The following is a 23,736-nucleotide window of genomic DNA, read 5'->3' on the forward strand; positions in this document are numbered from 1 at the left end:
AATTAGCCTTTTATATATCTTATGAAAAAGTTCAAGGGAGCTAGGGAGGAAAAAAAAACACAGTACTATGTGCATGTAATCTATTATAAAAGTAAACTTGTAACTAGGCATCAGAAATTAGACTGCTTGTAAAGTTGTCCAATTCAAAATTTCTCTTCTGCTGCATGCACCATTAGATACAGATTAAAAATAATTATCAAAAGATGAAGCAACATAGAAGTCTAGGCATGAATCCTTAGTAAGCTTTTGCAGGCTTTTCGTATTACAGAATTTTGCAGATGTTATTTGCCTGTATGCCTGTTTCCTGCCTCTGGAGGGCCTCAGAGAGGAGGGGAAGGCCTGTTTTCCTCCCCAAAAACTAAGGCTATACTCCAGTGCATCTTATAGTCCAAAAAATACGGTATTTATATTTTTAAAATATGTTTTATCATTTGCCTATTTGGATTCATTACTGTAAAGTTAATCCATATTTACAGTTACTACAACACCAAACTTTGTTACCAAAATGAATTACTGTACCACTGAGAGCCTCAGTGGCGCAGTGGTTAGAGTAGTACTGCAGACTACTTATGCTGACTGCCTGCAGTTTGGCAGTTCAAATCCCACCAGGCTCAAGGTTGACTCAGCTTTCCATCCTTCCGAGATGGGTAAAATGAGGACCCAAATTGTTGGGAGCAATATGCTGATTCTGTAAACCACATAGAGAGGCCTGTAAAGCACTTTAAAGTGGTATATAAGTCAAAGTGCTCCTGCTCTTTCTATCTTCCTATAGTTATGGAAATAGCTTAATTTGAAAATCGATATCTATTATATGGATAGAGAATATGCATACAGATATGATAGATAATAGATGATTCAGTTACAAAAACAATGATTTTGCTGACAATGAACAAGAAAGATTGGTTGGTTAAATATAACAAGTGCTTTGTATATTTTTGTTGATAAAATTTCACATCAAAATGTTTCAGTGTCTCATATGCAATACATGTATCAAAATCCAAATTTTTGTTAAGCTAAAATATACTAGAAATTTGTAAAGGCAATTTTCTCAATGTTTTATAGGCCTGGCACTGAATTTTATTTTTCCATTTTTTTATTTTCAGCATTTAAATTGTTCACCTAAATAAACTTTCCCCCCCCCATACTACAAGGCTATTCATGCATATGCAACGAAAACAATTGTAGATTCTGTGAAATATTTTTAAAGGCAGAAAATACATTTTATTTTTGTAATTTAAGATACATTAACCACATTGTTTGTAACAATTGGTGACTTACATTTCAGATGTGCCATATAAGCAGTCATCATCAGTAGCTGTAGCTGGGGCTGTAATAGGCGCAGTACTTGCTCTCTTTATTATTACCATCTTTATCATAGTGTTATTGACTCCCAGAAAAAAGAGATCATCTTATTTGGACAAAATGTAAGTTGTTTGTGGTATTTTGTTTCAAACTTTATTCAAGTTCTTGGTTTGTAAAAGTATAAACTCTGCTTTAAATACATGCTTTTACCTTTGTCCTGAATTTATATTGAATTTAGAAGCCCAGATACTAAAATTAGGAAGGCAAAAGTCAGAATTGGTTCATTTGTCATAGAAATGCTCTTATTCTAAAGTAAAGTACCTGCTTTTTAGAGATCAGTTACTTGGGTTTCCTTAAGCAAATGGCAATTATTGCATTATCTGTGAAAGGTAATTGCCTATTCTATGTAAAATTAGCCTTTTATATATCTTATGAAAAAGTTCAAGGGAGCTAGGGAGGAAAAAAAAACACAGTACTATGTGCATGTAATCTATTATAAAAGTAAACTTGTAACTAGGCATCAGAAATTAGACTGCTTGTAAAGTTGTCCAATTCAAAATTTCTCTTCTGCTGCATGCACCATTAGATACAGATTAAAAATAATTATCAAAAGATGAAGCAACATAGAAGTCTAGGCATGAATCCTTAGTAAGCTTTGGCAGGCTTTTCGTATTACAGAATTTTGCAGATGTTATTTGCCTGTATGCCTGTTTCCTGCCTCTGGAGGGCCTCAGAGAGGAGGGGAAGGCCTGTTTTTCACTCTCCCCAGGCTCCAAAGCCTTTCTAGGAGCCTGGGGAGGGTGAAAACGGCTTTCCCCATTCCCCCAGAGGCCCTCTGGAGGTTGGAAATGGCCCGTTTGCCGACTTCCAGTGGGACCGGAAGGCCTGTTTTTTTGCTCTCCCCAGGCTCCAAAGCCTTTCTAGGAGCCTGTGGAGGGTGAAAACTGCCTTCCTCACCCCACCAGAGGCCCTCTGAAGGTCGGAAACGGCCCATTTGCCAATTTCCAGTGGGACCGGAAGTTGCCAAATGAGACGTTTCTGGCCTCCAGAGGGTAGGGAAGGCTGTTTTCACCCTCCCTGGGCTCCAAGAAAGCCTATGGAGCCTGGGGAGGGCCCACCATGTCATCACGTGGCAAAAGTGGGAGCGTGGGGGGTCACTCATGCATACACGGGGCAAGGCGCATAGAATTATGGGTGTGGGCACATGCACACAACACCCCCCTGCATTCCCCCCACGTTTGGCACGCGATGGCAAAAAGGTTAGCCATCAATGGTATAGAACAACGGAGGAGGTGAGTGAGTATAGCTTTACTGAGATGATTTAGGGAGAATGTCAGCCAAAGGTTATATTTGCTGTTAAATAACAATATATTAGAATCTTCCAAGATGTTATTTCTTTTAGTGAAGTGAGGCAGTTGCATTATAAATAAAACCCATACATATGATTCCTAAAAATATATAAGAATATTTCTGATGAAATTCTAAGTGCATTTTCTCAGAATTCATTAATATCTTACATTGTTTTCAGCTGTTTTGGTTGATATTTGTTATGCCACTTTAAAAGAATATCAAATACAGAATTTGCAAGATTCCATCAATGTAAAATTACACTACTACATTAGAAAAGAGGTTTATTCAACTTCCACGCTAATATGAATTGATTTTTATCAAGCAGTGATAATTACTAAATCATTCATTTTTTAATTTAGGATTGATCTTCCACCAACACACAAGCCTACATCTTCCTATGAGAAAAGAAATCTTTCTCGCTCTCAGAAAGAAATAATCAATGCAGTAAGTTGTTAATTAAAGATCACACTTCCAAAGCAAAGGCTCAGTACACTCCTACTGTGTACGATATCCCATATTTGGAATTTATCTTTTCATTTGTAGATAACAGTTGATGACACATATACCTTCTGTCAGTTTGTAGCTGATTAACTAAAATTTTAGATTGTGAAAGACTCACTGGGATTGTCCCAAGTTATTTGAAGAATTGTTACTGAGGGATGTGGTATGTTCATAAAGTGTAGTTAGCACCATCTTTTTCCCTTCTCCTAATACAATTACATAGTTAACACTGACCTTTAACATATCAGACAAACTCTTTATAACCAACCATAGATGGTCAGGATTGGAAGGAGTAGCTTTTAGGCATGCTAGATGGGTTTCTTACCAAGAATAGCTGCAGCACCAGAAGCAGTGGCCACTAATGGGCTCACTTGTCTTCTATCAAAGAATCAGACTAGGAAGGGAAGGAGCAGATGCCAGCAACATCAAATGCCTAATTCCCTCCCATCCCCATTGCTGAGGAAACAACATTTCAATTCAACTATACCAGCCAATTCATAGCATAAAGACAGTTAGCCAGACTAACTCCTGGCTCTCTTGAAGTGGGCCTCTAACTCCATGGGCCTCTGAAGTACCCAAACATCTTTTTACAAAGTCAGTTCTTCAAACAGGACTATGTGCAAGGGACAAGCTCGTTGGAGAGAAACTGGAGCCCAAAGGAAAAGATACGGGAGTTGCATGCTTTTTCAGTAGGTAGGTTTGCTTCTAAAGCAAATGTTATCAAAGTAATATTTTGCATCAATATCCTATTTTTGAAGTTGTATTACTTAAAACATCTTTCCTATGTGGTATTAACTGGCACATTTGCAAAAAAAATCATACTCATGAACAAGATAATTTTAGGTGGCAAAATATAAGCACAATTGAAGTTATACGGTAATACTTATCTAAAGTATCCTAATACCCTATACAGTCATGGCCAAAAGTGTTGGCATCCCAGAAATTTTTCCAGAAAATCAAGTATTTGTCACAGAAAAGTATTGCATTAACACGTTTTGCTATACACATGTTTATTCCCTTTGGGTGTATTGGAACAAAAAAAAAGGCAGGGAAAAAAAGAAAATTGAACATAATGTCACACAAAACTCCAAAAATGGGCTGGACAAAATTATTGGCACCCTTAACTTAATATTTGTTTGCACACCCTTTGGAAAAAATAATTGAAATCGGTCGCTTCCTGTAACCATCAATAAGCTGCTTATACCTCTCACCCGGAATTTTGGACCACTCTTCCTTTGCAAACTGCTCCAGGTCTCTCTTATTGGAAGGGCGCCTTTTCCCAACAGCAATTTTAAGATCTCTCCACAGGTGTTCAATGGGATTTAGATCTGGACTCATTGCTGGCCACTTCAGACCTCTTCAGCGCTTTGTTGCCATCCATTTCTGGGTGCTTTTTAACGTATGTTTGGGGTCACTGTCCTGCTGGAAGACCCAACATCTCGGATGCAAGCCCAGCTTTCTGACACTGGGCTCTACAGTGCGACCCAAAATCCTTTGGTAACCTCAGATTTCATGATGCCTTGCACACAGTCAAGGCACCCAGTGCCAGAGGCAGCAAAACAACCCCAAAACATCATTGAACCTCCACCATATTTCACTGTAGGTACTGTGTTCTTTTCTTTGTAGGCCTCTTTCCGTTTTTGATAAACAGTAGAATGATGTGCTTTACCAAAAAGCTCTATCTTGGTCTCATCTGTCCACAAGACATTTTCCCAGAAGGATTTTGGCTTATTCAAGTACATTTTGGCAAACTGTAGTCTTGCTTTTTTATGTCTCTGTGTTAGCAGTGGGGTCGTCCTGGGTCTCCTGCCATAGCGTTTCATTTCATTTAAATGTCGATGGATAGTTCGCGCTGACACTGATGCTCCCTGAGCCTGCAGGACAGCTCGAATTTCTTTGGAACTTGTTTGGGGCTGCTTATCCACCATCCGGACTATCCTGCGTTGCAACCTTTCATCAATTTTTCTCTTCTGTCCACGCCTGGGGAGATTAGCTACAGTGCCATGATTGCAAACTTCTCGATAATGTTGCACTGTGGACAAAGGCAAATCTAGATCTCTGGAGATGGACTTGTAACCTTGAGATTGTTGATATTTTTCCACAATTGTGGTTCTCAAGTCCTCGGACAGTTCTCTTCTCTTTCTGTTGTCCATGCTTAGTGTGGCACACACAGAGACACACAAAGCAAAGACTAAGTGAACTTCTCTCCATTTTATCTGCTTTCAGGTGTAATCTTTATATCCCCACACCTGTTACTTGCCTCAGGTGAGTTTAAAGAAGCATCACATGTTTGAAACCATCTTATTTATCCACACTTTTGAAATGGTGCCAATAATTTTGTCCAGCCCATTTTTGGAGTTTTGTGTGACATTATGTCCAATTTGCTTTTTTTCCTTCTTTTTTTGTTTTGTTTCAACACACAAAGGGAATAAACGTGTATAGCAAAACATGTGTTAATGCAATACTTTTCTGTGAGAAATATTTGATTTTCTGGAAAAATTTATGGGGTGCCAACACTTTCGGCCATGACTGTATGTACTCATGGGTAGAACTATCCATAGGTAAGCTGACTCTCCAATTTTTAAGCAAATACTATGAAAATTGGTTAAATCAGTTGTAAGCATTACAATATTTAAGGCTCAGTTTATCCACAGATGGGGACATAATATTTTAGTAAAGTTGAAGGTCAACATATTGGAGATGGGCTTAGAGAAAGAGAGCAAGCTTGGTGTAGTGATTAAAGTGCTGGCCTAGAAACCAGAAGACTGAGTTTTAGGCCTACTTGGGTATGAAAGCTTTTTATTTATTTAAGCCATTTACTCATCCCAACCCACCTCGCCGGGTAGGAGGGGAAATTGGAGAATTTCCTGCCCTGAGTTATGTATCAAAAAGATGAGATAGTAATAATAATAACAAAATCAGTTGTAAAGGGCAGCTTGGAACAGTGTACATCCTGGAACAATATCTTTAATATCATCAAATAACATCTGCCTATCGCAGATTTTTTGGAAGGGCTTCATAGGTAGATAAAAGTATCATCTCTAAACATCAGGCTGACTGATCCATCATAGCGAACAGAATGCTGACTAAGGAAAAGCATTACATAATAAATTTCTACAAATGGAAAGTAGATAAGGATAAAACTTATGACTAACAGCTGGAAGAAAGTTTTGATTTTGGCTGCTAAAGAGCAAGCTGTTCAAATTAATGCAATGAAGGTCAAAATTGAAAAATCAAATGATTTAAAGTGCAACCCTAACCCTAATAGCTGCACATATACTACGCTAATATATTATGACATCCTAACTTCTTGGGAAGAACTCAGTGAGAATGAAGGCCAGCATCACCTAAAGAACTGGCAGCTATGATTCCACATTGTTGTATATGTACTAATAATAAACCATTCCTTCTTTTAAAGGCTTTGATAGAATTATAAATTACTACATTAATATTGCTAATTTTACATTGTTACAGTTACGTTTACTAAAATCCAAACAGGCATGAAGAATAGTGTGCAAAATATTTTAATCAAACCATTACAAATTCAGAAGACCCTATTTTGAGTGCAAAGTACGCTTTTGTTAGGTGAAATTGGACATTTTAAAATGGCTCTTCTGTAAAAGCTGAAAAGATTGCAATGTATTTCAGGTGGTTCAGTTTAAAACATTTTGCAGCTTATAAGAAAAAACATTTTAGTTTATGGTCTATAATTGTAATCATTCATTGAACTTACTGGTATAAAATATACTGTAATTATTTCTGCATTTTTAAAATTTTCATTTTTGTGTGAAAATCTTAAAAGACCTTTAAATAAAACAGACACAAATTAGTTTCTAATAACAAAAATATTACTCAAATTTATATAGCCATCCATTTCACACAAAGTTAACTCTGGGAAGTGTACAATAAAACCTATTAAAACATGCTACAAAACTACTGAAATAATTAAAACTATAACCAAATAGAAACAAAACCATACTGGGAAAATATTACACATAGTACAACCAACGCATGGGCTCCTTATCATAAGAGGATTCCCAGACTTGACGGGGTGGGGTGGGGGACAGGTTTTAGGGCTTTATTGTAAAGTCATGATGGAAGGCCATATTAGCGATCTTAGTAGTATTAAAATAAGTTATAAATTAAAAATATAACTGGTGGTTGGATGAGAAGTCTAATTGATATGGCCCGCGTATAACATTTTATTGCAGCTTCTTTAAGCAGATGCGTCTTCTCCAGGAACATGCATCTGTCACATAATCCCAGAGAAAATATGCATTTGACTTAGGAAGTTGCAGCCTGGTGCATTTCTTGTATCCTTGCAAAGTCTGAAGCATTTTTTTTTTGTCTTTGGAGTCAAATTGTTTAACAGACCTAATGAAGAATGCCTTTTGTGATGGTATTGCTAAGAGAAATCAGGAAGTATTAAAGCTGGAAAAGCATTCTTTAGGAAATTCAAGGATAGATAGGTTTGTATAGAGGAAAAGTAGTTTCTTAGTTGCCATTAGTTGTCCTAAGCTTCTTAAAAGCCATCTAATCCAATAATAGTATTATTGTGGTGTATGAACAAAATCTAAAAAAAGAAAGTGAAACATGGAAGGTCAAAGAAGATTGATTTATGATATCTATTTGTCCTTTTTTCCTCCCCTAGAAAATGATAAATTGCAGCCGATTTAGCTATGAAGATAAAAACTCTGCATCTCAAGACAGAGATCAACAAATGTACCCAGCACCGAAAGAAACAAATTGCAAAGATTGGATCAATAAGAAAAATCCAAATACAAGCAATGGTAGAACATATAGCAATCCCAGGGAACAATATGTATGATTGTTTGTGAACTAATGTTGAAAGATTGATTAAGATGATTTGTCTAATCATCATTTTACCTACTTTTTGATAATCTGTGTGTTCAGGTTAGTAGTTTGCTATTTTTGTGGAAAAATATAAATGTTTAAACTATGTTATCAACCTTTCTCTCTGCAGTTTAAGAAATGTCAATTTATTAACTGTTAATTATATGTGCATATAATAATGTTTAGAATCTTTTCTACCTATTCATGTGAATTATTTCTACCTGAAACCTTATTTATTAGCATAGCATTCTTCTCCCTTCTATATAAGTTTTCCTGGTTTTGCATAGTTGTTAACCTACTCCATTTTGTAGTAAGAGGAAAGGCCACATGGGGTTCTTTTGATACTACTTTTAGCCCTGATCACAGTGATTTGCTTCAGGAAAAAAATGTTTATGTGTCATGCAGAGTGTTGATAAGTGCTGCCCACTTCATATATCAATTATACTTGTGCCCTTTTGCTAATGTCTAGAGTTGACACTGGCCAACTATACCTTGTCATATCTTCAAAAATACAGTACTATCACTTAAACCTATAGACTGAAACTTTTAGGATTAGTTGTAATATAAATTATTTTTAAAAGCTCATGTATTACCCATGTTAGAAATTATAGTTGGAGATTAAAGAGAAGTTTTAAGTGTTCCAGAAAGAATTATATATTCAAAATTTAAGGATAACAGGAATTAAAGCTGTTTTTGTTTATGCAGTCATTGAATTGAGGGTGGGAAACAGTTTAAGGGGCAGCCCAATTTCATTCAGCCTTTCTTCTGTGTTTTTCACATGAACTATTCTGTGCTAATCCTAGCACAATAGTATATAATCTCATAGGCATAAAAGGTACCCACATTCAGTGTTTACATCCCACTGCAAAATACATCAAGCAGTTACTTTGCTTCTTCTTCAGTATAGTTTAAAATTAACTTCACCTAGTGTGCCTTTTCTTCTCTTAGATTGACAAACACAAATGGGGAAGGTTTTTTCATGCTGATAATAACAGGGTAATGACAGAAATGTAGATCCAGACACCTACATTATGCTACTTTTTTGTTGGTTTTCTTATTGTATGATGCTATTTCATGTATAGAAATCCAAATAGCTTTTGAACAGTTTTGAGTGTATTGCTAAAGATAACTATAGAATAAATTACAAATAACTTGAAATATAAATCAAGTACTAACTAACATGTGTAAGGATAACATAAATATATGATTTCACTGGTATACAGTGGAAAGGCATGAACAATGTCTTTAGTATCTATCTATCTATAGTATCTATTAAGTTATATATTTGCTTATATGATTTTGCAGTACAAATATATGACTTAGGAAAAATGTATAGAAAAGATGTAGGAAGATAAGAGAATTTGAAATATAATGTACATTTTTAAAAAACATTAATTTGACATTTTTTAGAAAAGGAGTTATTAAGTTTGGCATTTTGTTGAAATACTAAAAAGATTTTTGCATTTTATTAGCCTGAAAGTGTAAAATTGATTCTGAATTAAATCAAGAACATGTATTTGCATCTATATAATTTCTTTCAAGACACAATGTTTAGATGGAGCTTTTTAATTCAGCTATTCTAAATGTGCATGGTCAGAATTAATAGTTTCAGTATATGAGGGAAAAGGAAAGTTGAAAATGTTTTGGGAAATGCTCCCAATCCATCAATGCAACTTTGATCTTTATTTCTATGGACCAATTCAGTCCTTCACATTTTTCTTTTTTTCTGTAGTCACAAGATGAGAATAATGAAGATTTATAATAATACCTAAAGCGGAATAGAGCTTACGATGCTCCTGTAACTAACTACTGGTAGTAGTCAAGTAAGGAAGGCAATGGCATTTTGGATGTAAGCACAGTTATTACAGCATTCAATTCAAGACATGAGTTGCATATGCACAAATTACGTATTGCCCAATACGTAAAATGAATGGCACAGCATTCTGTTGTTATTTAATTCTTGATTTTATGTGCCAACTAGTAGATTTACATTAATTTGCATTTTCTTTTTCATTTTGGAGAGTGAGTGGAAAACTACATCTTTGCCCACATTATCATGATTCAACATGTTGATCTTCATTAACAACATAGTACAAATTTATTCCCATGCTACTTTCTAAAGGTTCATCTTTGACCTTCATCTTAGCATACTAGATGTTAATAAGTCTTAATATTCCAACTTCTTATCCCTGCTTCTTGTTCAAGAAGCTTCTAATATCTAGTATCTCTGTTTCAAAAGAAATGTAACCCCTGAGAAGCAAGGAGAAGATGCCAGCTTCCTTAGAGGAAGCAGATGAAAAAGTTCCCACTCTCCCTAAAAGAAAGCAGCCCAGTGTGACCCAAACAAAGCAATGTTATTTCAGACAGAGAAAGAATGTGAATAAAATGTGTCCTTTGGGAAATTAAAGGGGAGTCAAGTATTTATTTGGCAAATTTATATAGCCACCCATCTCACAAAGCAACTCTGGGTAACATACAGTATTGAGGAATGGTTGACTAGATTTATTTATTTAGTGCATGGCATACAATGTCAGTGAAATCTATGTATGTTATACACAATGCAGTCCTGGTAGCCTAGAATGCTCATTCATTCTGCTCAGTGTTTATGCACCTGTCCTTGGTGCACCTCAAGAGGTGAACTAGTGTTGTGGTCCACTAACGGCCAGCAGAACTGGCAGCAGATTCGGACAGTGAGGTGATTGGGGAGGAACATGAGCCAGTCCTGGAGTCTGGGGAAATCTCAGATGAGGGCTTTGCATCGAGGGGCCAGGGCCATCTGGTAGTTATGTGCTGCCTCTGGGGCCTCCAGAATCTGACATCAGCGAGGCAGAACGGGGGAGCCTGTTCCCAGTGTGCGCATGCGCAGAGCTGCCAGGAGGCAAGAACAGTGAAGACAAAAGGGGTGACTTGGGAGTAAGGCTTGGAGACAATTTGCCTTTCCCATAAGACATAAGAGAGGAGCAAACGGATGTGAGCCTTTGTAGGAAGCAATTTGTTCATTCTGGTCTGTTCAACCTCTGATAAACTCCGTTTGATTCTGTGCTTCATTTGGCCTTGCAAAATTAGGCAATTAGGTCTCTGGCAGTGTTTCAAGGGAGATAAAGTTGGGTGCTTATCAGCATTACCTTGAAAGACTGTAGCAGACATCTGTCGGACTCTTCACAGAATGTTTGTGAATTATTATGGGCTGTGAATGACCATAAATTTATTTAAAGCCGTTTAAATAAAAGAGAGATTTTTGGGACTAAGATTATGATTTAAGATCTCAGGGAGCTTGGGTCAGAACAACTAGCTTTACACCCAGCTAACCAGTGATGCTTGGGTTGCTGGTTCTTCTGGGCTCCTCCAATGTTTTCACCTTGCCTTATGTCATGATGCCTCTTATCTGACCAGGTCCAGCGCCTGGATACACACAGGTTGTTTTCCCATCAAACTGGTACCCATTTATCTACTTGCAATATTATGAGTAGATAAATTTCGAATTTCTGGGTGGGTTGGAGCTAAGGATTGAACTAGAGGGAGCTTATTCCATCTCACAGAGCTGGCTTCAAACTGCCAAGGTGCAGACCATTTCTGGCCTGCAATTGCAGCATCATTTAGCCTCTGTGCCACACTGTCTCCTGGCTGACTAGAATTCAATACCTACTAGGTAAGTACGCGTGCATAAGAGCGCAAACATGCCTACCATTCCTGTCATATTGTTTCCTTTAATTATATCCAATTAATATAGTTATTACATACCAGGCTTATATATATATGCTTATATATTATATAGTTATTTTCATGCTTATGCTTATATATACTGTTATGACTAAATAAATAAATAAAAATAAATTGTCTTAAGCCATGAGACAATGTTGTATCTAGTGGCTTATCACAAATGAATGCTTAAAACTGAAATAATGGCTTTGATCCAATAGGGGTCAGTCACAGGGACTAGAGCAGGGATCTCCAACCTTGTCAACTTTAAGACTTGTGGACTTCAACTCCCAGAGCTTTGCTGGCTGAGGTACTCTGGGAGTTGAAGTCCACAAGTCTTAAAGTTGACAAGGTTGGAGACCCCTGGACTAGAAGTTTTGTCTTCCGAGCCTAGCTAGAGAGAAGTTCCCTGAAGATGGGCTCCAGCCCGAATCCGAAAGTTTGGAAGACAAAACCCTGGTCCTGGTGATCAACCCAGATTGGATCCTGCAACTTTATCCTGGAACATGTATATTCGCCTTCATAGTTTGAGTTTTAATTAGGTTTTTGGATAGGTATAATTCAGTCTGATGTAAACTAATATATATTAAATTCACACCAAATTATGGAAATTAAATGCATTGCTGGTAGTAATAATTTAAAATGCATTTTATAACTGATGCTATATTTTATAACTTTGTAAATTAAAATAATTATGAATACTTTGGAAATACCTGGATAAAATGGAATTTTATGGATTTGGGTAATATGGAAACAAAACCTTGAACACATTTGTTAAGCATAGTTGCTGTTCATTTTATGTCATATTTAAACAATCTTAAATTCTTCAGTGTCATAGATTTTGCAATTGATAAATTCTATTAATTAAACTTTAAATTTGCATTCCAACGGAATGGTTTTTTTAAAGTAAAGTTGGGGAAAAGGAACATTGGACTCCTGTCTGTCAATAGGACACTTCTAAAAACTGAACAGAACAGGCTTAAATTGATATGGTGGCAGAATCCAGCAAATAGATTCAATTTTGGAAGAAAAAAAAACTTCTGTTCTTAATGAAGATGTTATTGTCGGAACGTTGCTAACTGCTCCACTCTAAGGCTACCTAGACAAGTAACCCAGAATTTGCATTCCACCCAATGTTTCCCAGTGCGCACATACTCAGATACAACCTGAGGGAAAAGCAATAAAATACAAAGGCAAAATACATCATTTCATTACACAGAAGAAAATGTAAGCACATCCCCTAAGGCTACTGCTGATAAAGGATTGGAAAGAATTCCAAAAGCCACGCTCTGGACATATTCCCTAATTTGCTTTTACTATTGTTCTTGTAGAATCTGCTCCCTTTTAAACACCCCCTCCCCAATGTTTATTGCACTTTTAAAAATGACAAGCTTTCCTGGAGGTTTGGTAGGTAAGCAGACAGCATATAAATATTTAAAATAAATAATGTTCCTAATTGGTATGTAATTGTATGAACACTAAATTAAATGTCACTTTTCAGTATAGTTTGTTGCTTTGGGGCAATGAAGTAAAAGTTGAAGAATGCATCAACTAAACTGAAACAAAAAAATTAAAAATTAAACTGAACTTAAAAATTGTGTATAAAAATGAGCAAAGCATTAAATATTGTTGAACTCGAGGGTATTTTTATGCATCCTAGAACGATCTGCAGAAAATTATATCCACTAACCACCTGTTTTCACCAAATAAGTGGTGGCTATCCATCCTGTTAAATCTGGCAGGAGACATGTATACCAGATTCCATCCATGAGAGAAAGTCCTGTGTTGCAACCAAGGAGAAGAACCTTTTCTGCTGTGCTGCCCACTGTCTGGAACATCATTCCCCAACCCCCCATAATCAAACTTGACCCTGTCCTGCTGACCCTTTTACGAGGATCTCAAGGCCTTTTAAGTGTGGATGAATTGTTTCGTGATTAGTTTGTCATGAATATTCTTGGCTGTGGTTTTATGCATTTCTGTTGTTTATAATTTTGGTTGTTGCATTGCTTTTAACGTGCTTTAATTGTTTGATGCACAGAATCATGTACCGTATATGAGATGGGCAACCATATAAATTTTAACAATAAATTAGTAACTTTAAAAAGATACTAATAGCGTTAGTTAAAAAATAACATTATTGGATAAGATTCCATCATAACACTAAGTGTTAAGTCTACATAATAAAAAACATTTTTTCCTGTTCATTTTAAGCTGATCATCATGTTTTCTTTCATGCCAATTGTGGCACATCTAGGAAATATAGTTGTTTTTCTGCTTTATTATTCTTTTCTGGATTCAGTATATGACAATGGTTCAAGGAATTTGTGGAATGGCATGAATTGTAAATAGTTTGTGTTTCTGTATATTAAACAGATTTCAACAAATGTTTCAGAACTGAGAATAATGATAAATTTTATAGATAATGCTAGACAGTCTCTTAAGAAATCCTCTCAGCCATTAATGATTAAAATCTATATCACATCTTGTGACATGTACATTGTATTTTCTTATAATTTGTACAGGTAGAACTCAACTTACGACAATTGAGCCCAAAATTTATGTTGCTAAGCAAAACATTTGTTAAGCGAACTTTGCCCCATTCTACAACCTTTCTTGCCAGAGTTGTAAGTGAACCACTGCAGTTGTTAAGTTAGTAATATGGTTGTTAAGTGAATTTTCTCCGTTGATTTGGCTTGTTAGAAGGTCATAAAAGGTAATCACATAACCCAGAACACTGCAACCATCATAAATATAAACCAGTTATCAAGCATCTGAATTTTGACCACATAACCACAGGGATACTGCAAGTGTGAAAAACAGTCATAAGTCCCTTTTTTCAGTGCCCTTGTAACTTTGAACAGTCACTAAATGAATAGTTGTAAGTTGAGGACTACCGTATATACTCGAGTATAAGCCGATCCGAATATAAGCCGAGGCACCTAATTTTACCACAAAAACTGGGAAAAACTATTGACTCGAGTATAAGCCGATCCGAATATAAGCGAGGCACCTAATTTTACCACAAAACTGGGAAAAACTATTGACTCGAGTATAAGCCGATCCGAATATAAGCGAGGCACCTAATTTTACCACAAAACTGGGAAAAACTATTGACTCGAGTATAAGCCGAGGCACCTAATTTTACCACAAAACTGGGAAAAACTATTGACTCGAGTATAAGCCGATCCGAATATAAGCGAGGCACCTAATTTTACCACAAAACTGGGAAAAACTATTGACTCGAGTATAAGCCGAGGCACCTAATTTTACCACAAAACTGGGAAAAACTATTGACTCGAGTATAAGCCGATCCGAATATAAGCGAGGCACCTAATTTTACCACAAAACTGGGAAAAACTATTGACTCGAGTATAAGCCGATCCGAATATAAGCGAGGCACCTAATTTTACCACAAAACTGGGAAAAACTATTGACTCGAGTATAAGCCGATCCGAATATAAGCGAGGCACCTAATTTTACCACAAAACTGGGAAAAACTATTGACTCGAGTATAAGCCGAGGCACCTAATTTTACCACAAAACTGGGAAAAACTATTGACTCGAGTATAAGCCGATCCGAATATAAGCCGAGGTGGGAAATGAGGCAGCTACTGGTCAATGTAAAAATAAAGATAGAGCCAAGTAAAATAACATGAATATTTATTTGAGCGAAAAACAATAAAAGTGCAAAAGGGAAGGAGGATTCCCAGCTTTAGAAAATTTAGAACTCATACCTTTGGTATGACCTGAGCATAGCTCATAAAATTATCTGCTACAATGTACTTCCTATCAATGACTACTTCAGCTTCAACCACAACAATACGAGAACACAATAGATTCAAACTTAAAGTGAACCTCTCCAATCTAGATTGCAGAAAATGTGACTTCAGTAACAGAGTTGTTAATGCCTGGAATGTGCTACCTGACTCTGGTCTCTTCCCAAAATCCCCAAAGCCTTAACCAAAGACTATCTAGTATTGACCTCACCCCATTCCTAAGAGGTCTGTAAGGGGCGTGCATAAGAGCACCAGCGTGCCTACCGTCCCTGTCCTAATGTTCCCTTTAGTTGTATTCCTTTTATGTATTCAATTCATGCTTATATTTATATAATTATTTAATATGTATTTGGCAAAATAAAATGAATGAATAGAATAGAATAGAATTTTTATTGGCTAAGTGTGATTGGACACACAAGGAATGAATGAATGAATGAATGAATGAATGAGTGAGTGAGTTACTTCAACAACATTGTCTCACAGAAATTGACAATACAACTGCAAGCATGAAAATGAGTCCTCCTTTAGCTTCCAAGGGACCAGGGTGCCTCTGAAGGTCAGTGCTCTAAGCACTAAGAACCCAACACAAATCTAAGCCTGTATGCACACCAATAGTGAAAATACCCTGCACAGTGTCTCTTGGCAGAAGGTTAATTTTCATAGGCGTTGGGGTGGCTCTTTTTTTTTTGGCAGGGCAATAAGGATCTCTAATATCATTAAACCCAAGTGTGAGGAAAAGACAGCAGCTAAAATGTTAAGGCCAGTTGTGTGACCTTCTCCAATACAGTTGGCCTGGCTGTTTGCCAAAACTTAAAACACCCTCCATCCCCCTCCTGCTAAAGCTTCTTTCTTAAAACAATTGTGGTCTTTGCCTTTCATGTCGCTCAACCTTTCACCTGCCAGGTTCCTAGCCCTTCACCCTTGACCCACTGCTGTGTTTGCTTAGCATTGTGCCAATCGACTTTAGAAGTCTGTGTGTGTGTGAGAGAGAGAGAAGAGAAGAGAATTTTTATTGGCTAAGTGTGATTGGACACACAAGGAATGAATGAATGAATGAATGAATGAGTGAGTGAGTTACTTCAACAACATTGTCTCACAGAAATTGACAATACAACTGCAAGCATGAAAATGAGTCCTCCTTTAGCTTCCAAGGGACCAGGGTGCCTCTGAAGGTCAGTGCTCTAAGCACTAAGAACCCAGCACAAATCTAAGCCTGTATGCACACCAATAGTGAAAATACCCTGCACAGTGTGTCTTGGCAGAGAAGGTTAATTTTCATAGGCGTTGGGGTGGCTCTTTTTTTTTTGGCAGGGCAATAAGGATCTCTAATATCATTAAACCCAAGTGTGAGGAAAAGACAGCAGCTAAAATGTTAAGGCCAGTTGTGTGACCTTCTCCAATACAGTTGGCCTGGCTGTTTGCCAAAACTTAAAACACCCTCCATCCCCCTCCTGCTAAAGCTTCTTTCTTAAAACAATTGTGGTCTTTGCCTTTCATGTCGCTCAACCTTTCACCTGCCAGGTTCCTAGCCCTTCACCCTTGACCCACTGCTGTGTTTGCTTAGCATTGTGCCAATCGACTTTAGAAGTCTGTGTGTGTGTGTGTGTGTGAGAGAGAGAGAGAGAGAGGGAGGGAGGAGGGAGTGCAAAGGGAAGGAGGATTCCCAGCTCTAAACAAAGGAAATCCCGGAATGCCAGCCTTGAAAGGCGGTGCTCGCGTTCCTCCTCCCTTGCTCAAAAGCCCCAATAACCTTCACCAGCAAGGCAGACCCCCACGGGAAGGAAGGGGCAGGCTGACTCACGAGCATCTGGCTGAAGAGCAGCTGCTCCAGGTCGCCCAGCACGGTGAAGCACGGAGGAGAAGAAAGAATGAAAGAAGGGAGGCGGCCCTCCTTTCTCTCTCTCTCTCTTCCAGCGCCACGGAACAGAAGGGGACTAGGCGCGCACACACACGCCCAGCTTCTGAAGCACGGAGGAGAAGAAAGAATGAAAGAAGGAGGAACGGCCCTCCTTTCTCTCTCTCTCTCTCTTCCAACGGAAAACGCTCTTTCGCTTGCGGGGAGAGGAGGGAGGAGGGAGGAGGTTGGCTTGCTTATTCAACCCTTCCGGCTAGCCATCCAGCCCTTCCCAGGAGAAGGCGAGGAGTTTTGGGCGGCGACCTTTTTGCTAAGCGGCAGCTGCTGCTAACACCACCAGTTGGGGCGGGAGCCGGGTGAGCTGCAGTAACTCCCGCCAGGCTATGCATTGGCGGGGAAGCCCTGGCGGTGCAGTCCTTCTCGGCTGAGGGAGGAGGTTTTCCCCTCTTCTCTCTCCCGTTGCGCCTGAACATCTGCCTAGCAACAATGACGACAGGAGAACCTTTTTCTACTGGTTGAGCTTGGCCAATCGCCGGCTTGCTCTGAGTTGCTGCATTGTTTGTTCACCGGGCGTCTCAATTTACCAGAAAGCGGGCGAGTTTGAGGTCGCGGCGGGATGGCGCTGCGCTCTGCGCCGCCGCGAAACCACCCAAAGGCCAGAAGAAAGGTCATTCCATCGGATAATGGGCGAAGGCTCCTTCCTCTCCCGCCTTACCCATGCTGTGCGAGCCGGCTGGGCTGCAACCCCGCCGCCGCCGCTCCTTCCTCAGCCTCCCGGGGCTCGCTCTAGCAGCCGCCAAGCTCAGGCGGACTCGGCAGCTCCCCATCAGCACTTTCGCGCGGCGCGATTCGGGCAGGAGGAGTCGGGCTCGCTCCGTGGCGGTGGTGGCGGCGGCGGCAGCGGCGCCACCGCCACAGAGCGAGCCCGACTCCTCCTGCCCGAATCGCGCCGTGCAGTGCTGATGGGGAGCTGCCGAGTCCGGCCTGAGCTTGGCGGCTGCTGGGCGCGAGCCCGGGAGGCTGAGGAAGGAGCGGCGGCGGCGGGGTTGCAGCCCAGCCGGGCTCGCACAGCATGGGTAAGGCGGAGAGGAAGGAGCCTTCGCTCCATTACTCGATGGAATGACCTTTTCTGGCCTTTGGGTGGCTCGCGGCGGCAGCTCCCTCCTCCTCAGCCGAGAAGGCTGGCGGCTCCCCTGCCCAGCCCTCTCACTGCACCACCAGGGCTTCCCAGCCAATGCACAGTCCGCCAAGTTTGCGCCGTCCGCCCACCAGACACGGGAATGGGGGCGGCCTGGGGCGACAAATCGCGAGACCTCGGCGGGCCGCTCCCGTCCCTCCATGGGAGTCCGTTCGGTACCCCTCCTGTGCGGGGTTCCGAGCGTGAACTCGAGTATAAGCCGAGGGGACGTTTTTCAGCACAAAAAACGTGCTGAAAAACTCGGCTTATACTCGAGTATATACGGTATATGTATTATTAGTAGTATAATTATGATTAAACAATCATTAAGATATGAATTCGTGTGATTCTCAGGACCCTAATGCAGTTTTGAAATTTAATTCTCCAAAATATAACATATTACACCAGAAACATTTTTATACTGTATATCGTTTTAGACAACCATGAATAAATATTGGGAAAATGAAATATCTAATAATCCAGTAATATCATTCTCCCAGAGATTAGAATGGCTACCACTCTTCCAGAAGGCGCTGAAGACCTGGTTCTGCCAGTGGGCCTGGGGAACCTGGAGCGGAATGGACCCCTTTAAATGGCTGGTGTGATGTGTTGTCGCCGGAGTGAGGGGGGGGCTATTTTATTTATTATTTTATTATATTTTATTTTATATATATTTTTATACTGTAAGCCGCCTTGAGCCGCTGTGTGCGAATAGGCAGCATATAAATTTTCTAATTAATAAATATACCTGTTGTTGGTAAAGCTCTTGCGCAGATATCTATTTCACAAGAGCAACCCTTTAGTTTTGACCATTGAGCAGAATTCCAAATAAAGTTGAATTTGCAATGATCTCATTTAGGATAATTGAATATCTATTTGCTCTGTATGTAATAATTCTATGTACAGTGCGTATAATAAACCATATTAGATAAAATAAGCTATGCTGGCTGAACTCTGACTTTGGTTATACATAAATTGATTCCTTGATGAAATAGTTTCTTGATGTCTCACTTAGCAGCTCTATTAGTAATCCTAAACATCCTTAACTGTTCTTAGCAACTTTAAGAAGAAAACTGTTGTTTTATTTCATCTTATTATTGTCTGATTTGTCTTGTTCCTCTCTGCTCACTCCAAAACCATTTATAAAATAAGAACTAGAAATGTGTTGGATTTATTTAATAAAATTAAATAATTGTCATTTAAAAACAAAAGCTCTTTATGAAGGCTAATTCCATATTTGGAAATCCCACTTTGTTTTTATTGCAAATACTGTATACAAAATTTTTAACTTTCTATTTCCCTTCTAAACTATTTGCCTATAGTAACACAATCAGTAAGAATGTGTTTATTCGTTTATTTATCTGATGTCCATGCTATCCAACTTCAAAGATCTTATTTACAGTAAGAAAATCATATCAATAGTACATCAAAAATTTCTGAATGAACAGATCTAACCACTTAACCATCCTTCTGAACTGCCTACAGGGATTGGGAGTTGGGACACTGTATTGCAGTCCTTGTGCTCCTTCCTTCTTGAGGGGGCGGGGGGTGGGAGATCACGCCGAATGTCACTCGTGTACTATTTTCTCTCCTTTTAAATATTTAAATATTAATTTGGTGGAAGAGGTCGTCTTGTAGGAATTTAGCACCCACCCCCCTCCTAGAAGAATGAAATATTCTAGGAAATATTTTAAAAAGCAGAATATTATACCTTCCTGGATGAGAAATGGAGAAACATATTTTAAAGACAAAGGAGCTCCCTGCAACTTCCTGACTCCCCCCCCACCTTTGTCAATGGGCCATTAAAAGCCTCAGCTAAGCTCACTCATTCTCCCCACCTTTGTCAATGGGCAATTAAGGCTTCAACCAAGCTCACTCAATCCCCCCATGATTTGCAACACAATACAACTGAAACTCACCACATGGCAAGGCTCAAGCAAGCTTGAGAGACAGCCAGCAAGGCTAGCTAAGACCCCCACCCCCTGGGAGTCTGACAACCAATCAGGATACTCTTCCTGTGCCCCAGAAAGGTCAAAGCTCAGAAAAATCATAAAACCAGGGAGCACACAGGATCTCGGGCCCTTTTCTGTTCAGGAACTCAAGCCATGTGATCCTGACCACCATTAAACCATCTTTCCAAGCAGCCTCCATGTTTCCAGTGTCTTTGTCCCCACTTGGAACTGAACCCAGATGGATATTTCTTCCAACAGTCTAAAGGCTTGGGGTTCAATATTGTCAATATACTTTCCAGTAGCTGTTCTGTTCTGTGGAGCAACTTTATGTAAACATCTGATCACTCACTGCCTTCCTTAAATTGTTCAAAGCAAAAAAAAATTCTGAGGTTCAGTTTGAGCATTGAATCCTTGGTTTTGTTATATTTTGTTAGTTGCGAAGTTGTGTCTGACCCATCGCGACCCTGTGGACAATGTTCCTCCAGGCCTTCCTGTCCTCTACCTTCCTCTGGAGTCCATTTAAGCTCATGCCGCCTGCTTCAGTGACTCCATCAGCCACCTCATTCTCTGTCTTCCCCTTTTGCCCTCAATCATTCCCAGCATTAGGCTCTTCTCCAGTGAGTCCTTCCTTCTCATTAGGTGGCCAAAGTATTTGAGTTTCCTCTTCAAGACCTGGCCTTCTAAAGAGCAGTCAAGGTTAATCTCTAGGATTGACCGGTTTGATTGCCTGGCAGTCCAAGGGACTCACAAGAGTCTTCTCCAGCACCATAGTTTAAAGGCCTCAATTCTTTGGCACTCAGCCTTTATGGTCCAACTTTCACAACCATACATTGCAACTGGAAAAACCAGGTTTATTTAATTTAACTTTATTCTGTTTCTCAATAGTTTATTGTCTTCTATTTGTATACATTTTTGTGCAGTGTATCTCTCAAAGGTGACTCTGGTTGACATTAGAGAATGAAAGCCAATGGGTCCTAAAGTTTGAGGCAGCTTGCTCTTTTCTTCTCCTAATGGAAGTAGTCATCTTCATCATGGTGCCAGTGCTATACATTCAATTCTACACAGTATCTGTGAGATAGGTGACCATATGCATATGGTTAATAAAAAAAAAAATCAGTAGTGATGAGGCTTGAGTGATGATGCCTCCTTTTACCAGAAGCTTCTTTTATGGTGAGTGGGAGAGGGCTGTCAGACTATATGGTACTGCCTTTGGATTTGCTTTGTCGCCCACTCTGTAAACATGTATTTATTTCATAGGCTCTAGGGTGATTTTAATACTTAATTGATGGGTAAGTTTAATTTGTATTGTTAATGTTGTATATTCTCCAGGAAATTTGGACCTAATTTAAGTAAATAAGAATAGTTATTTCTGTCCAAGACGAAGGATAAAATAGACAAACATATATGTGAAAAAATAAGTTTGCAACCAGGGATGTAACAGACCAATGTGCATCTGACATTCTTTATTGAATTCAGAATTAGTTGATTATACTCAAACGTTAATCCAAAGATTGGTATTAATAAATAACAAAGTATTTTAAAAAGTAAAGTAAAAGTAAATAGCTAATAAAAATAATTCATATTGACCTTCATAATGCTTGCCATGAAATTTATATAAAAGCAGAATAACCCTTGTATTATAATGTACCAATTATACCAATATGTACATTTATTGTTCTTGGTGCAAAGAATCTCAATTGTTTTCAACAGGCTTGTTCTTGCAGGATGCTACCACATTTCATAATAAATATTTTCTCATGGAATGAGATCTATAACACATTACACGCAGTTATGAGTGTTGTGTGAAATGCATTTTCACAACTGTCCAAGTTTCAGTGGTAAAGAGCAATTTCTCCTATGTTAAAAACAGCTAATTGCAAAATATGTAATTCTGAAATCTGCTGGTCAGGCTTATTTATAAAAAACTTGCAAATCCAGACTTATTGCCTGATGTTCAGCTTTTAAATGAGCCACTTTCAGTTAAAGCAGTTGTGGGCACCAATGTGTGTCTCCCCAATACCCGTAGGTGTTAAAAAAATGAGTGGAAAACAGGTATACTTGTTTATTTATTTATTTATTTTGTCTTACATGTACAAGATAGCAGGTATAAGTACGAACATGGATACGAATGAAGGAATGAGTACAAGTAAATGGGGACGGTAGGCACAATAGTGCGCTTATGCACCCCTCCTTTATGGACCTCTTAGGAATGGGTTGATGTCCATAGTAGACAGTTTAAGGTTAAAGCTGTGGGGGTTAAAGGATGCAAGAATGGAGTCAGGTAGAGCATTCCAGGCGGTGACCACTCTGTTGCTGAAGTCGTATTTTCTGCAATCAAGTTTGGAGCGGTTTACCTTGAGTTTGTATCTATTGTTTGCCCGTGTATTATTGCAGTTGAAGCTGAAGTAGTCATTGATAGGTAGGACGTTGTAACGGACAATTTTGTGTACTACACTTAGGTCAGACCGCAGACAGCATAGTTCTAGGTTGTCCAAGCCCAAAATTTCGAGCCTGGTGGCATAAGGCATTCTATTGTGAGCACAGATACCCATCTTGGAACAAAAATCCTGGGTGACTCAACAATTATTAAAACCAAAATATTGCAAAACTGAGCAAGACTACCATCATTTATCCTCATTAAATGCCATGGGGCATATAGACATCCTTTTTTTAAAAAAATGGGTGGATACACCCCAATACTTTTGAAATGTTTCAATCTGCTTAAGACAAAAGAAAGACTGAGATGGAGCATTCTAAGGAGTTCCAGAAAACGACAACAGGGTTTGGGGGGGGGGGTTCAAAACGATAGGGTTTAGGTCCGGATGTGCCACCATGTTGATCATTTTATTAGAGTGTCCTCAAAACTCCAGACCATCACCACCACCACCCAAAATGTTGCCAATACCTACCTGTTTTTCTAGTTTTGATAACTGGAAGATATCCAGCATTTAAATACTTGAATGTTTTAATCAGTAAGACATCAAGCCATCCATTAGAAATGTAGCTAGAAAAGAAAGTGCAAGTGAGGGACAAAATATAGAAGATAAGACAATACAACAAAATGTAAATGGAGCATACTGTATCACTCCTACTGATCCTGAATATCTCTAAAACTGAAGCAATTATTGATTCAGTTACAACAAAATTTCTAAACTTTTGTCCTCCACATATTTAAACAACCCATGGAAAGAAGTAGCAACTTAACTTATTATGACCCATTTAATTTATCAGATGTTGTTTATATCAAGTTCAGCTATGTAAAACATACAA

The 23,736-nt window shown here is 38.8% G+C and overlaps 1 long non-coding RNA gene across 1 annotated transcript; it reads left to right on the top strand.

The window, feature by feature from the left end:
- The first annotated feature begins 527 nt into the window (after positions 1-527).
- Positions 528-8,619, top strand: LOC131200038 (uncharacterized). Its single transcript, XR_009155483.1, has 3 exons — positions 528-1,424; positions 3,012-3,096; positions 7,805-8,619. It is a non-coding gene; the product is annotated as an uncharacterized LOC131200038 (long non-coding RNA).
- The last annotated feature ends 15,117 nt before the right edge of the window (positions 8,620-23,736 follow it).

The sequence above is a fragment of the Ahaetulla prasina genome, chromosome 5 (genome assembly GCF_028640845.1).
Source record: "Ahaetulla prasina isolate Xishuangbanna chromosome 5, ASM2864084v1, whole genome shotgun sequence".
NCBI lineage: Eukaryota > Metazoa > Chordata > Lepidosauria > Squamata > Colubridae > Ahaetulla > Ahaetulla prasina.